General features: G+C 48.5%; 1 protein-coding gene across 4 annotated transcripts in view; it reads left to right on the top strand.

Moving 5' to 3' along the window:
• The first annotated feature begins 4,244 nt into the window (after positions 1-4,244).
• The window catches only part of VWA5B2 (von Willebrand factor A domain containing 5B2), a 244,142-nt gene continuing 228,792 nt past the window's right edge, over positions 4,245-19,594 (top strand). For 3 of the 4 annotated variants that reach the window (XM_069212955.1, XM_069212957.1, XM_069212956.1), the window contains exon 1: positions 4,246-6,922. The gene's annotated coding sequence lies outside the window, so the exon portion shown is untranslated. Of the gene's footprint in view, positions 6,923-19,594 lie in introns of all 4 variants that reach the window. The other variant, XM_069212954.1, reaches the window with a different exon arrangement.

The raw sequence follows: 19,594 nt of genomic DNA on the forward strand, positions 1-19,594 counted from the left end.
CACTTGATTAGCGTGACTAACAAAAAGTCAGAACTAGTTGGACAGCACGTGGACACACAGTGCAGGGGTACTCACCTATTGGACTTACAGCAGACATTCCTACAGAACAATCACCCTCTCACACAATCTCATTGTAAATTGAACTGGTTTTACATTTCTGCCTTGCGTTTATGTGGGCTACTTTGTAAAACAGCTCCTGTAAAGGATGTCTATGCCACAGCAGGCTTCATGCAATTATGTCACATTCCTCGCAACCAACTCCTTATTTTGTGGTTCAGATTCACATTTTTGGCACCCTGCGGCGAGGCCTCACCTAGACTGCCCCAGACCACATGCAGACTCATAAGTTGCAATCCTGCAACAACCTGGCCTACAGAAGGTGCAAGAATGGGGTTCCTGGCCCTCTGTCTCGTCCTCTACACTCTTTCAAGTGCTGCCAGATTTTTCTCCATGTCTTGCTAGTTAATGGGGGGGCCTCCAGGTGAAATTACATTTTTTCCAGATGCCGAGGGGCCTGGGTACTTTTTGTTCCTAAGCTTAGCCAAGGCCTACTTCGGGCTAGATTTACAAGGCCCTTATGCCCCTGTCACATTTGCAGCAATTTTTTTGCTGCAAATGTGACACTAACGGGCCACTAGCATAGCGCCATATTTACACAGTGTCGCAAACTAGGTTTGAGCCACCTTGTAAACCATTTGTGCCACATCATGAATAATATATGCATGATGTATACAAAGGGGGCGTTCCCTCGTTAGAGGGTCACTAACAATGGCGCAGTGGAATCTATAAGATTCCATTCCACCATTTCTAGTGTGATTTTTAACGCCTGCTTAAAACAGGTGTTAAAATTAGGCTCCCATTGATTTCAATGGGCCTCTTAACACTATACTGGATTAGCGTAGGTTGTTTTTTATGCTAATCCAGTATAGCGTTACAATAGCATGAAAAAAATGACGCTATTGCCCCTAACATGCGCCATGGTGTGCCGTATTATAAATACGGCACTACCATGGTTGTGCTAGGGGATGCAAGGGGGGGCGCAAGAAAAATGGCGCATCACTAGTGATTCGCCCCTTTCATGTAAATATGGCCCTTAGTTTCCTTGGATCTCCAGTGGTAGATGTGTTTGAGCAGTCTAGGCTTACCTAGTGGAGTGAGAGTCAAACCTAGATTCAGATACTTTGGGCCTGAGTTACAAGAAAGCGACGCATCTGCACTGATGCGCCTCTTTTCTTGCATCACCCTTGCCCCACCTGACGACACCATGTGCGTGCCATACTTACAATATCATGCACCATGGCAGTCCTTAAAACAATAACGTCAACATTTTTTATGCTATTGTGGCGCTTTGCTGCACTACAGTAAAAATTTTTGATGCTAGCGCAGCACAGTGGAAGGAGGCCCATTGATTTCAATGGGTGTGTCCCTTTAACACCTGCTCTGAGCAGGCGTTAAAAATGACGCCAAAAACTACACCATTTTTGGGGGCCTCCTAATACCAGAACACCCACCTTGCATACATTATGCCTGACACAGGCATAATGTGGCGCAATGGGTCGCAAAGTGGCGCAACGCATGCATTAGGCCACTTTGTAAATATGGCGTGGCGAAAATTGCCTCCTTGAGCCACATTAACGTAAAAAGAAATGACACTAGCAGATGCTAGGGACTGGTAAATCTGGCCCTATATGTCCCCGAAAGTCATTACACTTGCAATGTCCAGTCAGAATTATTTATTTTAAAAAGAATAGATTTTTAATACATGTGGGTGGATCCCCCCAAAAAACAAGAAACAATAGTGAAGAACAGATGTACCAGAGGTTATGCTTAAAGGAACATTCCCCATAATGGGTGTTAAAAAGTCAATTATAACCTAAAATAAAATGGAAACTAATACCTTTCATTAGGCAATATTAATCTAAGCAGAAACTCTCGCTTCAGAATCTCTGTGGACTGCTCCTGCTTCAGGCCCTTGGGAAATGAATGCCTCCTTTTCATAGACAGGTAGAGAGACAATGAGCTAATGTACCGTGGGATGCACAGTACATCACGCGGTACCGGAAACGCCTGCAAGAACTGGATTCCCGAACGTGGAAGGGGTTTCCAAGGCAGCACAGTGGGTTTTACCGCTGCTGTGGAGTTTTGGGCCGTCGGAGGAGCTTTAAATGTGTATGCCTTGGAGACTTCCAGATGGGGTTGGAAAATTCTTTCATCTGTGGGTCCCTAAAGGGCCTTGGTCTTCTCACGGTCAGAGTCACGTGAAAGGATGACCAGTCAGCGAAGCTAAGGACTGAACCCATTCAGGGGGCTCCTGATTGCTGGACCTCCTGCCTGATGTTCAATCTCTTTAACATCACGCCTGAGGGAAGAGCAGATGTTGTATGATTTGATGCCAGGGGGTAAATAGTCTGTACTTCTTGGTGGGGAAGAGTAAACAGGGCAGGTGGAGCTGCCTCTCTCGGCTCCTCGCCGGCTCTCTTCTGTTGCTGGTGGGTTCGCCCTCCCCTCCAGACCTCCGTTCCTCAGTTCTTAGGCGGCCATCACGCTCTCAGGGCCGGCCAGGCAGGTGAGCCCTCTGGACGGTGGGTGGAGCCTTGCCTGTACCAGAGACAAGCTCATCGGCAGACTTTCTACCACCAGCTTGGTCCCTGATGGTAGGGCAGTGCCAGGAGTAACAATGTATTCAGGGACAGGGCCCCTTCGGGTCACCAGGGTACTCAACAGAGTCGTAGATACAGGGTCCAATAATTATACAGTTCTAGGGGACTAGGCAGTGCTTAATTTGTGAATAAAAACGTGCCAGTGCCCAAAACCCTCCTCTTAAACACGGGGCTGCTGCAATTAAATGTGTGAACACTGAGGCAGCGTAATCCCAAAGCCACCTCGGGCCTCTTCAATTCATATAAAGCCACTCTCTGCCCCTTCAGCTCACTCTTGCAGCGTTCTGATTTCTCCCTTTGTGACGCTTTTTCGTTTTTCCCTTTCTCAGTCTTTCCCAAGTGTCTTTTGCTCCCAGCAAATGTTTGAGGCAGAAGAATAAGCGCCGGCCCTCAAACATAAGTGCCGGTGCCCCGCACCGAAAACAACAAGCACAAATTAATCACTGGGACTAGGCAGGAACTTAGTCCCCAGTAAGGAAGTGCTATGAGTTCAAAATGTGGGTGACTTCCCTCTCCAGGAAAAGCCTATTTTTACGGACTGCTTTCCCGTGCAAACTGGGAAATTTTAAAGTCTGACTTGGGTTTACCCTGAACTGGTGTCAATCCTTAACTGTGCACCTCGAAAATAACTCATTCGGTAACACAAAATGTGGAGTTGCTCGAGACGGGTCACTTTCACAGTTTTGCTGCCCCCTAGCGGACAGTCTCGGAATCGCACCTAAATGTTCCTCATAAAAGAACGACGGAGTGTCTCTCCTCTGGGTACAGAAAAACAGTGTACCCCAAATAAAGTAACTGTCAGTTACCTGCATGCGAGATAAAGAAGGGGTGCACTTCGGGAACCCGTCGATCCCTAGCACTTGGCTGGCGCGAAAGCGGTCCCTAAGTTCAGAAACCACTACATGAAAAAAACAAATAGAGGTGTGGCTTTCAGGGGGAACGTGAAAAAAAGACGAAGCTCGAACGACACTGGGCCCCATCCGCTTCTCCCCACGCCTCACTCCCCTTCACTCTTTTGGTCCCCTTAGTTTACTTATCTCTTTTTTCTCGTATTCTTTTCTCCTCCTCCGCCTTCCCCCTTCAATTCTCTTTCCCTTCAATTTCGTATTTCCCTCCAGCACGGGCGCCCCCCTTGTCTCTGTTTCTCTTCTTCTATCGAATGTCCGCTGGGATTCGTCTCCGCCTCTACGTTTCTCCTCTCTGGCCTCCTAATTCTTCCCTCCCTCAATCCCCCCTTTCAAATTCACTTTTCTCTGCCCCCCTTCCTTCTTCTCAGTGTACGTTCTTGTACTCAGTCACCCCTTCGATTTCTTCTTTCACTCGCCTCCAAATTTCCCTTCCGTCTACCCTCGCCCCTTACCAGAGGAGCTGCAAAGCTACAGGAGTCATTAAACCAAGTAAACAAACTGGGCCCCCATTGCCTGGTTTGCTAGTAAAAAAAAACACAGCTTCTAGCTGGCTGAAGTGCACCCTTCCTAACCCATGTGCCCCGGTGTCACTGCACCCGCTGCACTTTCTGTAGCTGCGACCTTTCCCTTTTCTTCCTCTCTCCAAGTTCAGCGTCAGTGTGAAGATGTATATAGCGCACTGTGGGAGCTGACTGGCCTCTAGGCGCTGTCCGCCCCGACTCTCCCACTCGAGTCCCGTTCCCGTCCACCCCTCCGTCCCTCCCACCTCTCCCGCTCCCCTCCTCCCCCCCAGACACAGACGATGAGCCGGCCCCGCCGCCCTGTAATCTCCCGGGCGGCTGCTGATCCCTTCACACCCCGGGCTGTGGTAGTCTGTGCACCCGGGGCTCCTGGCACCTCTCCCCGTCCGGGCGAGCTGGCACAGGCCGGGCAGCCGCACGCTCCCCTCGGCAGCAGGCTGGGTGCCGCCCCGGCCCTGGCACCAGGCGCACCGCAGCATCAGACCCAGCCTGCGGCACGGCTTCTGCTGCAGTCCCACCGGCACCATCCAGGCTGAGGACCGGCCCGGGGAGGGAAGAGGCCACGGGCGCTCTGTGACCGGCTCCGGGGGGGCATCAGAGACCTGGAGCAGCAGGAAACCACGACCACTCTCCCCCTTGCCCCTCGAAGGGAGCGAGCAGAGCCCACGAATCCAACTTGTGCGTCCCGAGGGGGTGCACAGAGTCCGCCACTCCCCTTGTCCATGCCAAGGGGCTTAAGTCCCCTGTGCCACCGCTCCCTGTGCCCACCACTCCACTGTGCCCATGCCAAGGGGTTTAACAGAGCCCACCACTCCCCTGTGTCCATCCCAAGGGGATTAACAGAGCCCACCACTCCCCTGTGCCCATCCCAAGTGACAGCCAGATCAACCACTCCTCTGTGTCCATTCCAGGTGACTGCCAATGCCCAAGACTCCCTCGTGCCCATCAGCAGGGACAGGCAGAAACCTCGAGTACCCCCCCAAACCTCACTGCCCGTTAACCCCCCCTCCCCCCCAGCCATCCCTAGGAGCAGCCGGGGCCAAGCACTGCTGGTGGCAATCCTTAGTGCCAGCAAGAGCCCACCAGTCCCCTGCGCCCAACTCAGGTGGAACGCTGAGGGCAAGGCTCAACCGTGCCCATCCCGAGGGGCACCAGAGCCAACACTTCCCCTGGGCTAACCGGTGCGACGTAGCCAGAGCCAGGAGACCCCCGAGCGGAGCCCAGGGCGGATTCATAGCACCTTTCTCTCTGCCCACCCTCGGAAGCAGCCTGAGACCCTGGCTGTCCTGTGCCCAGACCAGGAGGGAGCAACCAGAAGCCACCGCTCCTCCCCGCGGCGCTATCTGTACCCACCCCAGGGGTCATCGAGACACCCGCGACCACCACCCGGGACGGCTCTCTCTGTTACGCTGAACCGGAGTCTCCCAGCTTCACTCCCACCTTAGACTCCACCCCGAGGGGCAAGGGGGTGGGTGATACCTGCAACTTACAGACCTCTGTAACCATTAGGAGTCTGCCTCCTGTTTCCCTTCAGGACACACAGACCACTCCAGGACCTCTAAGAAGCCACTGCCTGCCGCACTACCGGCTCACACACCACCCCAGGGGGGGGGGGGGGGCTGCTTCTTGTGCTCCCAGCACATGTGCACCGCAGAGGGCATCTGCAGAGAGTGGTGCCTGCTGCACTCCCAGCACAAACACAGCTGTAACTACCAGAAGAAGGTGGTGCCTCCCGCACTGCCCGCCCACACACCGCCACAGGAGGTCAGGACCAGCTGCTGCCTCCCGCACTGCCAGCCCACACACCACCACAGCAGGAGGTCAGGACCAGCTGCTGCACTGCCAGCCCATACACCACCACACACCACCACAGGAGGTCAGGACTAGCTGCTGCCTCCCGCACTGCCAGCCCACACACCACCACAGGAGGTCAGGACCAGCTGCTGCACTGTCATTTTACACCCCACCACAGGGGTCAGGACCAGCTGCTGCATCACCAGCCCACACACCACCACCACACACCACCACAGGAGGTCAAGACTGGCTGCTTCCTGCTCATCACCAGCCCACACACCACCAGACACCACCTCAGGAAGTCAGGACCAGCTGCTTCCTGCTGCATCACCAGCCCACACACCACCACAGGAGGTCAGGACCAGCTTCTGCACTGTTAGTTTACACCCCACCACACACCACCAGACACCAACTCAGGAGGTCAGGACCAGCTGCTGCACTGTTAGTTTACAGCCCACCACACACCACCACAGGAGGTCAGGACCAGCTGCTTCCTGCTCATCACCAGCCCACACACCACCACAAGGGCAGCTATTGACTACCGCCTTCTTCCATATTCTTACAAGCTCCTGCCTGCTACACTTCCAGCGTGTGGGCCTCCCCAGACAGCTAGAGAGACTGTTGCCTGTTACCCCAGCATACACCACCCCAGGAGCTCAGGGGAAGTTACTTGCATGTACACCCCACACGCTCAGAAGTTGTACCCTGCCCCCCGCACGTACACTTGTAGCTGTCAGTAGAAGGTGCTGCCTTCTGCCCCCCCCGTCCCCAACCCGTGGAGCCCCCCAGAACCCCAGAAGAGCAGCTGATGCTGTTACCCTCACTGAGTACGCACCTGTGTAACTATCCTGGAAAGCAACCCTCGGTTACCCTCCTGAAAAGTACACCACCCAGGAGGAGCCCCCACAGTGCACCCCCACAACCTGTACACGCCACGCACAAGCGTTAACAAGAGGCTGAAGGGCGAGGACCCTCGTGGGGTCAGGGGGTGAGACGGTCAGCACTGGACAGCAGCCCTGAAGCCTCCTGGATACCCACGGTAAGGATGCGCATGCGCGGCTTGTGGCTAAGCGGGTGGGGAGGGGGGAACCGGACTTATTGTAAAGTAACTGGTAGCTAAAAGGTGGGGGCCCTGAGAGGGAGCGGGGCTGAGGTGGGCTAGCAGCGTGGGAAGTGGGCCGTAGTTCGAGACGAGGAGAAACCAGACAGTACAGCGAGGGACTAAATATCTGTTTAATCCACCCTTTTACGCGAAGAACTAACAGCACATTAATGCTCACTAATCGAACTTGTGATTGAAGATTCAAACGCAGGGATTTGGAAGTGCCCTTCTATTTAGAGCCATTTTCTATCACCACACTTAATGGTACTAGTCTTATCGACCTAGGCATGATCAAAGAGCGTATGACCCTTTGACCTAAACGCTGAATACGGATCGCAGTTGTGTGTGCATAAACCCACTGAGGTATCTCGTGACTCCTTCTAAGAGAGGCCTCCTCTCTGGATGTTCATACTCATTTATAGCTCCAGTTTTTATTTGGTGTCAGTTTTATTATTCATGTTGGAGAATAGTCTTAAAACAACTTCACAAAGAAAAGAAAATGCCAAAAGTTTTTTTTTAAGTAGAATACTTCCTCTTTTTAGGTACCGTTGCTCGCTGTCGAATATATTTTATCCATTTGACCCTACCCTCCACACTCACAGCTGATAAGACACAGCATCAGACAGTTTTCACGCACTACGCCATTACGTAGCCAAGATGGCGGCTAAAGTTGACAGCAGTTTATATGGGGTCATTCTGCCCGACAGGGTCAACTTTCGGTGTATCGGGGAGTGTTGAGGTTTATGTCACTTCCTACTTTGTTTACAACCAGACAGACCATCACTGAAGTATTACACTGTAGCTGAGAAGATTCGGGTCAAAATTCTGCAAAGGTCACTAGGCTGCTATTGAACACAGTTTCTATTGCCACTGTATTTCTGGGAGACGGTGTTGTCACAGTTCACAATGTTTTGATAGTACCCCAGGTCTCTACTGACGTTCAGTTGTAGGTCGTGGCTACCAGATAGACACATGGAGCCAAGTAACGCCATAGAGCCAAGGCTTGGTTGACTTTTTCTGGGTGTTCTTGCGGCCAGGGTTCTGGCTACCGCTTAGTCTGTTGACGTTTTACAGGTTGCATATTTTGCATATATTGGGAGTCCTGTGGCCGTGGGAGCCCAGTTGGATGAGGTGAAAGCCACAAGGAAATCGTCAGAAGCCAATATTATGGGATCCACCAATCAGCAACAAAATATTTTGCTGCGGATGTACGCAAGTCTGGGGTACTCTATGAAATGACGTGGGCACTCTAGAGATAACAAGTTGAGATGCCAGGTGCCAAGGAATTCTTTAGGTCAGAGACCTGTTGCACCACGTGAGTTGGAACATCAGTGTCTTGGCATGCTGAGGTCATCAGAGAGCCTCAGGTGCCTCCTAACGCCATCACAACCCACCAGGAGGATCCAGGCGCCAGTCCTGATGACCAGATGCTGACAGGTGGGCTCACCTGAACTTCACAATTCAAGAGCTTGTATCTCCTTGGCTGCTGTGGCCCCTCCCATGGAAATAGCTGTAAGACCTTTACTCCTGGGCAGTCCCATCAGGTCTGGCAGGTCAGCAACTAGTCCTGCAAAAGTACCAGGGTGCCTGCATCTAGCCCCCCATATATGTTTACATCAGACAGACAGGTAGCCCATCCTCTCTTAGTTTTGTTTTAGAAATGCCTCTCATTTCGAACGAATGATACACTATAGAGTCAGTATACATCAGTCATGGTCCAACCTGGGAGGCGTGGTTGCTTGTGGAGTCAACAATCATTGGCAAAGCCAGTCGATTTCGCCAGCATTTTGATTATATTTTTTAAAGAAGCCTGCTGCACTGAAAATACAAAACAAACATTTTTGATTTTGAGATGTAAAACAGTTCCCCATCGATTGCAATGCTAACACTCCATAGGAGGTGAGATGATATTCCAAATAAGCAATAGCATAAGAGGAGCAAGGAATAATACTCTAAGCCATGCCAAAGCCCACTCTATGTATATTTTAAAGAATTGGTAACAATTGTTCTGCAGGTAGCTGCCCTGTCAAACCATACTTACAAATGCCTTGGAAGGACCAGCAGAAAGTCTTGGAGGCTCCATTTAAGTGTGGTTCTTTAATGTACAGGCCAAAATAGCCCTGAATTTATGGACCACTCACGGGAACAAGACTCCCATCGTGGTGGGCCTGAGTCACAAAGGCCCTCCACACTCGTGGCGAAGGTCCCACAGTCGTGGGGGGTGCCTGCACTCGTGACGGGGCCCACAGTCATGGCGGGGCCTCTGCAATGTGAAAATGCATTATGGAGGTCCTGCCACGAGTGCAAGACCCCTCCCATGACTGTAAGGCCTCTGCCTATTAGGGATAAGCCTGCTTCATAGGCTGTTCCTTGGATCAGGCAGAGGGATGACTGTTGTGTGTTCCAGTTCTCAAGCCAGACCAGTGAAAAACAACTCATGTAAGGACATGCTGTTGTTGGTAGGATTATAGGGGAAAGGCCCAAACTATCAAACACAACAGTTACTATCTAATGTGAAGTAGTTCACAATGCATGTGTGCAAGAGGGAGGTGTGGGGCTGATGTGAACGCCCACCCCCTCTCTTTTATACAAAGTAGGTGGAGGCCCTCTTTCCGATGGGCAAAGGAAAAAGCTGTACTACTATTGTGACCAAATTGCCACAGTCAGGCTGGCTCATGGAGGCTTCATCCCAGTGCCTGAGTGGAGGAACATTTTTGGTGCTTTTTGACAAAGAACCAAATCCCACTGAGCCTAATTCGCTTGGGTGAAGGGGACCAGGCGTCTACTGGTTGGTGGCTATGCTTTATAGGTTTCTGGTGGCAACGTGTGGCGGAATAGAATGAATGCTTTTTATAGCGCCTTTAAAGATTCAATAAGACCATATACATTGCAGCCATGTTCTCCCTCACTTTTAGAACGAGGAGAAAACGTGCTTTTGTATGAAAGTTACTTCCTGAAACAGAGCTTTATTTTTTCATTGGCTGCCAACAAGGTAAAATGACCTTCTGTCTCACCTACCAATGCAACTCTTGCATTACTCCCAAGGGTGGTTTTAGTGCTGATGGGGCCCGGTGCGACAATCTTTTTTGCCCCCCCCAATTCATCCTCAGGTTCCCTCACTATCATAGCATGTGTCTCTGATCTACGCATAGCCTCTCTCTCATTTACATTTTATTTGTTTTAAAGCGTTGGTAAAACCTGGCTTTACTCATCCACTCAACCATCAACATAAAATACAGATCTGTTCTTTGCGGCAGGCATGTTAACCTTCTGCGCTACTTTATGGAGAGTCAAAACTGCCACTACACAAACCTCCATCTCTCTCTTTAGCAGGAACATTAATCAACATATTTTGACATTTGTATTGCTTCATTAAAGCTGGATGCACAAGGAACTCTGCAGCAGGAACTTATAAATCATAGGTTATTGCTCAATTCAGCGCCCTCCACCATGAGGTCAGTGCCCTCCGCCAGGTCAGCACCCAGTGCGGCTGCACCTGTTGCACTGCCCTAAAGCCGGCCCTGATTATTCCCATTTTCTGTCTGGTGGAATTCACAAATCCTCTCACTGAGGCAAGTGCTGTGAAGTACAAGAAGGACTGTGTGAAAGATTTTGCTTCAAGAAGTGATTACCTCCATATAAGGAGTTGTTTTAATCCTGTGTGGCCTTGGCTCGGAAAACAAACACAATTCTACCCACCGCAATCTCTAAAACGCCAGGGGTGGCATGCAGGATACTTTTATCATATCAAAGGGGTAATTGTATTCAAGTTTTACCTCTTACTCAGTACCTCTCCTCCATCTGGTGTAGCTGAAAAGCATATTGGCCATAGCTCTCTCAAAGAAGCCATCTCGGACCCTTCGGAGCCATCACATTTCCAAGCCTTGTTTGCCTAAAACTCACATCGAGATCGGTCATTGTTACGATGCAGACCTCTGTTGAAACTGACTCTTGAACTACCTACCTGCAGGGGTCCACCCAAGTTGAGGGACAAAAATACTGCTGGTAGGACTGGTGGTTAATCTGTACATGGTGATTGCTGTTGTCCGTGTCTGTGCTTTGATTCTGTTGGGTTTTTCTGTAGGTGATATAGTCAGCCATGCCAGGTCCCTTCAGCATCTGACTCAAGAAGGTTTTGATGAGGACACAGGGCCTAATAAAGATCCATTTGGTGTGGAGAGTGGCCAACCCACTGGGGGCCACCACACTATCTAATCTGTGAGGCAGCCAGCCTAGGTGACATTTTAGGAGGAACACACCAATTGTTAGTAGGTGGACCCCTTCATTCCACGAAGCACAGTGCTGAAGGTCTGCCTTATTTTGCAGAAAACCCCAATTAAAGCTGACCAGACAGTTGCCTCCAAATTGGTGAAAGTAAATGGGGAGTGGGTGAAAAAACGAAAGGAAAGAGTTAAAGGAGGGCTGAGGGGGACACGAGGATAGAGTTGAATTGCACTTTGAAACAAGCATTGGCAACGCCAATAGATGTACCTTTATGTTCTTATGCATACTAAGTGAGGCATGCAAAAGTGTGCATTTGTGCATGTGCTGATGAAGGAGCGGGCAAAGGGAGCGTTAAATAGTCCCTTGTGCACTGCAATGCATGTACTCCACTGAAAACAAAAGAATACACCTAAACGGCCAATAGCATTAGGTGAGAGAGAAATACTCCTCTGAGCTGAGCCATGATGATGAAGTGATTAACAAGTTATCGAGTCAATGGCAGAAAGAGGCTGGTCACCCAGGAGCTACTTATCTTCTGTGTATGATGGATGCTTTTAGTGTTCAAAGCTCAAAGTTAGTATATTTGTATCAATAGGCCAGGCCTAAAAAGTGAGCGTTAAAGTTTATAAAAGGAAAAGAAAGTCAACGAAAAGGCAAAAATGTAGCAAAGACATGAGGTGGGAAGAAATAGTTTGAGTTGAACGGGGGAGTTGAACGGGGGTGTTTTGGAGGGAATGAAGAGGGCAACGTGTAGACACTGAGAAACCTTGGGTGGGGATAGGGCAAGCTTGTCATGTACAGTCATCCATTAAAAGGTGGAAATACAGAAGAACATGATAAAACAAGAAACAAAAGATAAAAGGAAAGAAAACTCCATATGATCCTTACAAAAAAAGTCTGTGAATCCCTCCAAAACATGAAAGACATTCACTAGGTTGAATTTGACAAAATGGAAAAGTGTCACTCGCTTTGCAATAGTGAAACGCTTCCGATGGAAAGGTTTCACTGAAGAGGTTTCATCAGGGTCGATTTTCGTCTAGATCGAACATTTGCTGGTGCTTCGTCAAATGACTTCCCCTCCCTGGGATCGCCCACCATTGTGTTGCCCCCCCGCCTGTCTCTTTTACAGGTAACCTGCAGGGTCCCTCAGGGCCCATCCTGAAGGCTCATTATCTCTGACCTTCTTATGCAACCTCTTGAAGCTCTGATGTACACATCTAGCTTCATTTATTTACTTGTGGTTATTATACACAATCCTTCTATGTTTGGGTGATGAGACCTTTAATGCAGCTTCTATCCTTGATGATGGGGAAGGGTTAAATCTCGAAGTTGAATAGTCACAAAGTGGAGGTTGTGATTTTTGATGGAGACAAAACTCTGCAGAAGCTGGGGAGGAATGACCAAGTTCTTTCTTAAACTTGGCAGGCTCATCCTTCAGTCTTTCTACCTCTTGTGCACCCATAGTGCAAACATCTCACTTCTTCACCTGAAACATCATACCATGCCCCAAAAAAATCAAAATCAGAGGAAAGAACGTATTGTTGCTGATTTTTCTTGAATTGTTTAACCAACCTAACTAAATGGAGAGGCAATCAGGAAAAGATTGCAGTCCTGTGGGCTGTAGCTTGAATGGGGTAATGCCAGGTGGGATCTGCACATTTCACCTTCAGGTGACATTTCTCAACCACTTTTTCTCTTGACACTGAATTTTGACTCTCTTTTGATGGGCCCTCATCTTCACTGGCCCTTCATCTAGATCCAGGAGCCCGACTTAAATTTTAATAGTAACAGAAAATCCACTGATTTCTGGAAAAGTGCCAAATCCAGAGGAGAATCCACAGGTGGAGGGCATTTTGCTGGTGGCCATATCTCCAGATCTAGCGCCTCATCTGGAAACTGCAGGACATTCTGTTACTACCGAACTCCAAATCCGACACTTAGGAGCTATAATGTACTTTATTCCCCAGGGTGAAGATGTAGCTGGGTATTGAGTTATCCACCACTGGGGGTCCGCGAGGAACTTACTCCTCACCCTGTCTCCCACCGGCCAGCCGTGTCCTTCTCCATTCCATTTCTGCCCTGGGTTCGCTTGGGGCTCTATCAATATCCACTTGTCTGCAACCAGCCCAGGTCATGGCCACAGGATCCACACAGAAGTCCAACCCCCCCAGTCTTCGCCAACACATAGTATCTTCCAACCTGTGGAGGGGCCCCTTCTATGAATCCGAAGCCTAGATTTACTAAGGGGGGGGTGAGCCCTCGTGCAGCACCGAACAGCTTGGTGCTGACCCTGTGAACCCTTTAAAGGGTCATCTGGTGAATGATGTCACAATAGGTTTCACAACCCAACCAGGTATCATCCGAAGAACATTCCGGAACCTTTATTGTTGATGGGGACAAGGCCACTTATCTTCACAGGATGACTCACTTAATGGTGAGTACAATCGGGAAAATCCTCTGCATCTCTTTGGGACTGAAAATGCCCCCTACTCCACTCGTTTATTGTCCATGGGGTATGTTTACCCGTCGGTCTAAGTTTATGACTTTCGTGTCCTTTGCAAGAATCTCCAGAACAGGTGGAGTCACTTAAGGGCAGACAGGCAGGACAGCAGAATCATTCATCCTGTCTGCGGCTCGAACGCCCCCCCGCCCCCCCTCCTAAGACAGAATCAATGACTTGGCTTTTTCTTGAATTAAACTTGTCATGTTAGCTCGTGCTTTCAGGCTCAGCCAATCCCTCATTTAGAAGGATCCAAGGAAGTACGTGCGTGCGCGCGCACCCTATAAATAATCTGACGTCAGGAAGGTGTGCGCCTTTGTGGGACGGCTGACATCATTCACTGTCTGGGAGGTGCACTTTTCTCGGGAAGAGGGTCAGTCAGGGAACATGCACAAGGCTCAAGGGGCCCGAGCCCCATAAGCGTGATTGCCACAGATTACTTGCATGCTCTACAGCTCCTCGTTGTAATGTAATGGCACCTATATAGCGCTAAATAGACCTGTCGAGACTTTGAAGCGCTTTATGCCGGGCAGCACGCTGCAATGGAAACCAGAATTAGTGGTCAATGCAGTGGTTATTGGTGGTTGCACACTTTGCAGTTTTCTTTGGAATATCAATTGTATCTTTCCACCACCTTGTTTTGGGAAATCTTGCAATCCCTGTTGTGCTTGGTGACAGGAGAGGGGCTCGAAACTAAGGAACCCCCCAGGAAGAGGACTCTGATTTCTTTTATATTGGCATTGGTCCGCGAAGCCTCCTCAGGGGGTCCGCGACTGCTTAGAAAATTAAATAATATTAACAGATTAGGTCCCCAGCTTCATTGGGGGGGGGTCCCCGGATTCTAACAATGATTTAGTGTGGGTCTCCGGATTGCAGTACTGATAAAGTGGGGGTCCACAGAAATCAAAAGGTTGGGAACCACAGCACTAGGTCCTAAGGGCACTGTGCCCACTTTTTCTTAAAAGAGTAAGTGAGGGGCGGAGTTAAAACTTTAAGAGCATTAACACACCAGCCATGGCAGATTCACTGCTCTGTGCCACTTGACAGGTGTATAAAGGAAACAGGCTGGTGGTCTGAGAGGAGCAGGAGGGAGTGCCACAGCGGACATTGCATCACACCTACGTCACACACCTCATAGCAAGGCCACATCCTGTCCAACACAGGTGCTCCTGTGGCTTTGTGGCTCACGGCCACTCCTGTCAAACTCACTCTGGTCATCGTGCCAGCCACTGCAGCTCCTGGCCACGGATGTGGTCCGAGTGGCCATACTTCTGCCTTCGGCCTCCTTCCAGTGTGGTAGGACCTGGCATCAGTAGAGGCCACCGCTCCCCAGACGACGGCTGTAGTGGTAGGTCCGGCTCACTGTCTAGGTCCAGAGGTCCATCGCAGCTCCATGGGGCCGCCGCAGCAAGCGTCTCTGCGCGGTTCCACCCACCTCGTGCGGAGGTGCGCTGCGTGGGGCATGCTCTGGATACTTCCACTTGACCACCAGCCCTAATTTTCTCCTGAGAAAATATGTTAAGAAGAGGAATCAATCTAGGAACACCCACAGGCTTTTGACAGTGAAAGGGGGGTACCAATGTGGGATCTTCGCAGCTATCCCTGGATAAAGCAAGTGTCAGTGCCTCCGAAGAGCAGCTTTTGTAGTTTGCAGTGATTTGTGTGAAGCTGACGGGGACCCCTGTAGAATCCATTATGCGAGGACCCTGTGGGAAAGGATACGCAACATGTAGAGCTCCAAGGTAGGTAAATTGCCTTGAACATTGGGGATAATGCAAAGGTTGGAACTCGTTTTGATTGAGTAGGAATCTTTCTCAGTTGAGTTGTGGGGGGACAGAGATGGGGAGTGCGTCTTTTGGTGCTGGAGGGGTCCGCGATTAGGGCCCCACCCTGGGGGTCAGTAAATGGCCGAGATAAACTGAAACACATCCCGGTGTGGGCACCTCAGAAGGTGTACATGATGGGTGCTCATGTTTGCGGGGTACCATGGGCACTGAATGTGGGATGTGGCATGGCTCTCCAAGGGCTGATCAGGACTGTTTTTGCCATGGTCCATCTTGAGGCCGAAGGGTACAGTACTGAGAGCTCTCCATTAGAAAGTCCAAGATGTGTAAAACCATCATGGTGTCCATCCGTGTTATCTGTCTCCCTGCTGTTGTCCATGACCACATTCGAAGAGGTGCTTTGGTAGTTATTGGGACCCTATGTTTCTCACATATATATTGTCCCGTGTTCTGTGTCGTGCACAGCACTGGTTGCATCCATCTGTACTGCACTTACTATGCTAATTGCATAAGTGTGAAAGCGGGCTTTAGAGTGTATAGATGCTATTCTCAATCACATGATGTGTGTAGAAGGTGTAACTAGTTCCTAATTTCTCCATTCTTGCCCCTTTCATTCACCCATTTCTGTGATGCTAAGAGCTGCATGTGCACGTATTGACTCTTTATGTTACCTCGTTATCTTCTCACTTTCCAGCATTCCTTGAAGTCACATAATGCCATTTTAGTTCCTACCACAGAGTGTGTTGGACATCTTTTTTAGATTGACCATAGCAGCGTGCAAGTGCTGCTTTTCCGACGTGTTGGTATCTATGTGGGCTTCTAACCACGGCCACCTCACTCCCATCACTGTCACTCGTTTGTGGGCTTGCCCTTCAAAAATCCTTTATCATCATAGGGAAATGCTTTACGTTTGTCCCTCCTTGGGGCAGTTTTGTTACCGCCTTGGCCTTCGACCCATGTTACATGGATGATTGCACGTTTGCCGATACGTTTGACTGCGAGCAAACTTTTTTTTCCTTTTGTGTCTCTCCTTCGCACTCATGCTCATGGCAGCCGTGGTGCTTTGAATTGGCTCGCTTATGTCAACTGTTTTACGATTCATTTTCAATTTATGTGGCAAGAAAAGTCCAGTTAGGAATTTACAACAGCAATAGCTCTAGCTTGAGCAAACACGAGATCCATTGCATTGCAAATGCTTATTCAATGGTGGTTTTGCTTGTCACTCTTAGAAGTAATTTAAGTCAGCATGGAAAACATACAGAGCCAGGAATGCCAGCTCAGTGTGATGGAAACATGTTTTCTGCTTATTCTATCTTCTCAAAATTCTTGCCTCACATAATTTTTGTCTCCCGCCCTTCTCACAGCGTCAATCACAGTTGTTCTTGCACCACAATGTGTTTGTCTTCTGTTGATGTAGGCAGTCAGTAATGCCTTATACTGGGTTGAAATCTGTCCCGTTGACGGCTGTTAATATCCCGGTGGCGGTGCATGATTCTCCATCCCGGTTCACAGGCTGTGGCCTGGTGTAGAGTTTGCTGGACAGGTACTCCATCACACACATAATTCATCACTCGTCCGCCGATTTATAGGTGCCATAGGATATAAGGCACGTGTAATAAATAGGATATAATGCACTTGCAATAAGGCAGATGTAATACATTTGTAATAAGGCGGATATAATGCACTTGCAATAAGGTGGACGGGATAGCTATCAGGACCGTGACTGAATGAATTGTCCACGGAACCCTAAATCAGGCCCTCTGACATCACTGTGTTTTTTATGTAATAAATGCTTAGGGTAGAGTGTTCTTCATCATTGCCGTATACGTGTTTATTTCAGATGTCACTTGCATTACTTTTATGTGCACACCTTAACTTGTGCTTGTTGCGATTCTTTAATCCTCACTTTGTAATGGCTGTCAGAGTTCTTCCTGATCCATATTTAGGAATTTTGCCTTTCAGCATCCCCACTTGCTTGTCCTGACGCTTCCTCTTTTACCCTCATTGTTTCTTGAGTAATTTCATAGCAGTGACCCTCACTACTTAATTACGCTGGTAGGGTCAGTGTGGCACATTCCATGGAAATATCCTGATTATTTAAAAAAAAAACACAGACTTTGTTGAGAATCGTAGTATGTTATTATATTCCTGATGCTAAAACTTAATGTACGTATACAAAAATACAAATTATACAAAAGACTCCCAAAAAACAATTACTTATAAATTTAGACTCTCTGCCATCTAAAAGGGAACCTATTCGTGTAAAGGATATGATGATATATAATAGTCAGATAACTCACTTTCAGAAGTTAGAATAAAACTTGAATTAAGAACTTTTCAGATATAATTGTTTACTCTTTGGATTGGAGTGCATATTTTTAAGTCCGTAAAGCTATGTAAATTAACACAACAGATTAAACAGCAAAGTAATATGTTAAAGATGTAAATAGGTAAGGAGTGGGTGACAAACACATTAAAAAAGACCATGTACAAAATGCCCTGAAACTGATAGCATGTAAAAAAGTATTGTGCTGTGCTACTGGTTTTCATTATTTAATTTTTAACCAAAATCATTTTTATTTCCTTCTGTGACGCTTTTCGAGATTAGTAAATTTACGCCTTTTGCTCCATGTTTGACGATGGACTGGGGTGCTGTCCGAGTAATTACCAGTGGCTTAGATTAATTTAATCATTTCATCCATCACTTTTTGTATACTTCAGTGTGTCGCCCTAAGTGAGACTGGAGCGCCCAGATGTGGGTCCTGTGCACACTGTGTCACTGGAACCAAGCTATACCAGGCTGATGAGCCCTACTTGGGCGAACATAGTCCTTGGTTGCTTGTGTTGTGGTTCAGGAAGGACCGGGCCTGGCAGTTTGGGTCAAGACTGATTTGCATGTAGCTGGGTCCAACCTGAGGTGGCCTGGTGTGCAAAATGAGGAGGGACTGGAATGCGTCCCGAGTAATTACCAGTGGCTGAGATTAATTCAAGAATTCCATCCATCACTTTTTTGTATACTTTAGTAGTAGTATGAAAAAGCCTTACCAATAGTTAAATGAAACATAATTACGCTATTGGTTATATAATAAGACCTTTATCATTACGTTTTGTACCCATTGATACAAAATATCAATGTACTCAATAAGACCTTTATCATTACGTTTTGTACCCATTGATACAAAACAACAACGTTCGCAGGAAGACATGAGGAATATCAAAAGTACAGATCCAGATATTTTTTCCAGACTTTTAAGGAGTGTTTTTGAATTATGACACCCTTTGCAGAGAGGCCTTCCCAGTTCAATTAGCTCCCCTCCCTAAAGTCTCTTTTGGTTTCTCATTCATGGAGAACATTCCTCTCTGCGACTAATAGGTCTTTAATGCTCCAATTAAAATCCAGTTTGCTGACATATTCTGGACTCTCCTGTTCAGTGAGAATGACCTTTGGAAGAGTGGGTGAAACAGGAAGACCTGTGACCAGGTCATTTCTCCCGGCTATCTCCATCCACCACTCACTGGCAGAGGGGCACTTCTGCACAGATGCCAGTCGGCCCCTTTGGGGGACTGCCCCTCCGTCTGGATGACATTTCTATACTCTTCAGCTGGTGCATTTGGTTTAGAGCTGTCGCCATTTTTACCCCTACTTGCAGTGGCGTCGAGTAGGCTTTTTCGCATTGCACTCCTTGAATGCACAAATGAGCTGTACCCCCATATATATTATAGACACTACTTGGATACACCCTGCAAACCACAGTTTATCCAGTCTCTGAGCTGTTGCTCACTTTCGTTTACAGGACTTAAGAAGGATAGAAGGCTGAGTTGGCCCTACCAGAACTCGTTCTTGTGATCTTTCACTGAAGCTAACCTTTAGCTCACTGAGTTGTTTTGCATGCTCTATTCTTGTAATATGCCCCGGCCTGCCCGTAAAGTGTGTGCTTTCCTGCTCACCCACGTACCAGGACCCCTACATCACCTGAAGCAAATACATTTTCTTGAGATGAGCGTCCGTTTTTTTTTTTTTTAATGAATACCCAATAATATTGTAATATAATGTCCACGATCTTGAAGGCCATAGCAGCACTATCAGCAGTAAGGCCACCA

Source organism: Pleurodeles waltl, chromosome 11, assembly GCF_031143425.1.
Source record: "Pleurodeles waltl isolate 20211129_DDA chromosome 11, aPleWal1.hap1.20221129, whole genome shotgun sequence".
Taxonomy (NCBI): domain Eukaryota; kingdom Metazoa; phylum Chordata; class Amphibia; order Caudata; family Salamandridae; genus Pleurodeles; species Pleurodeles waltl.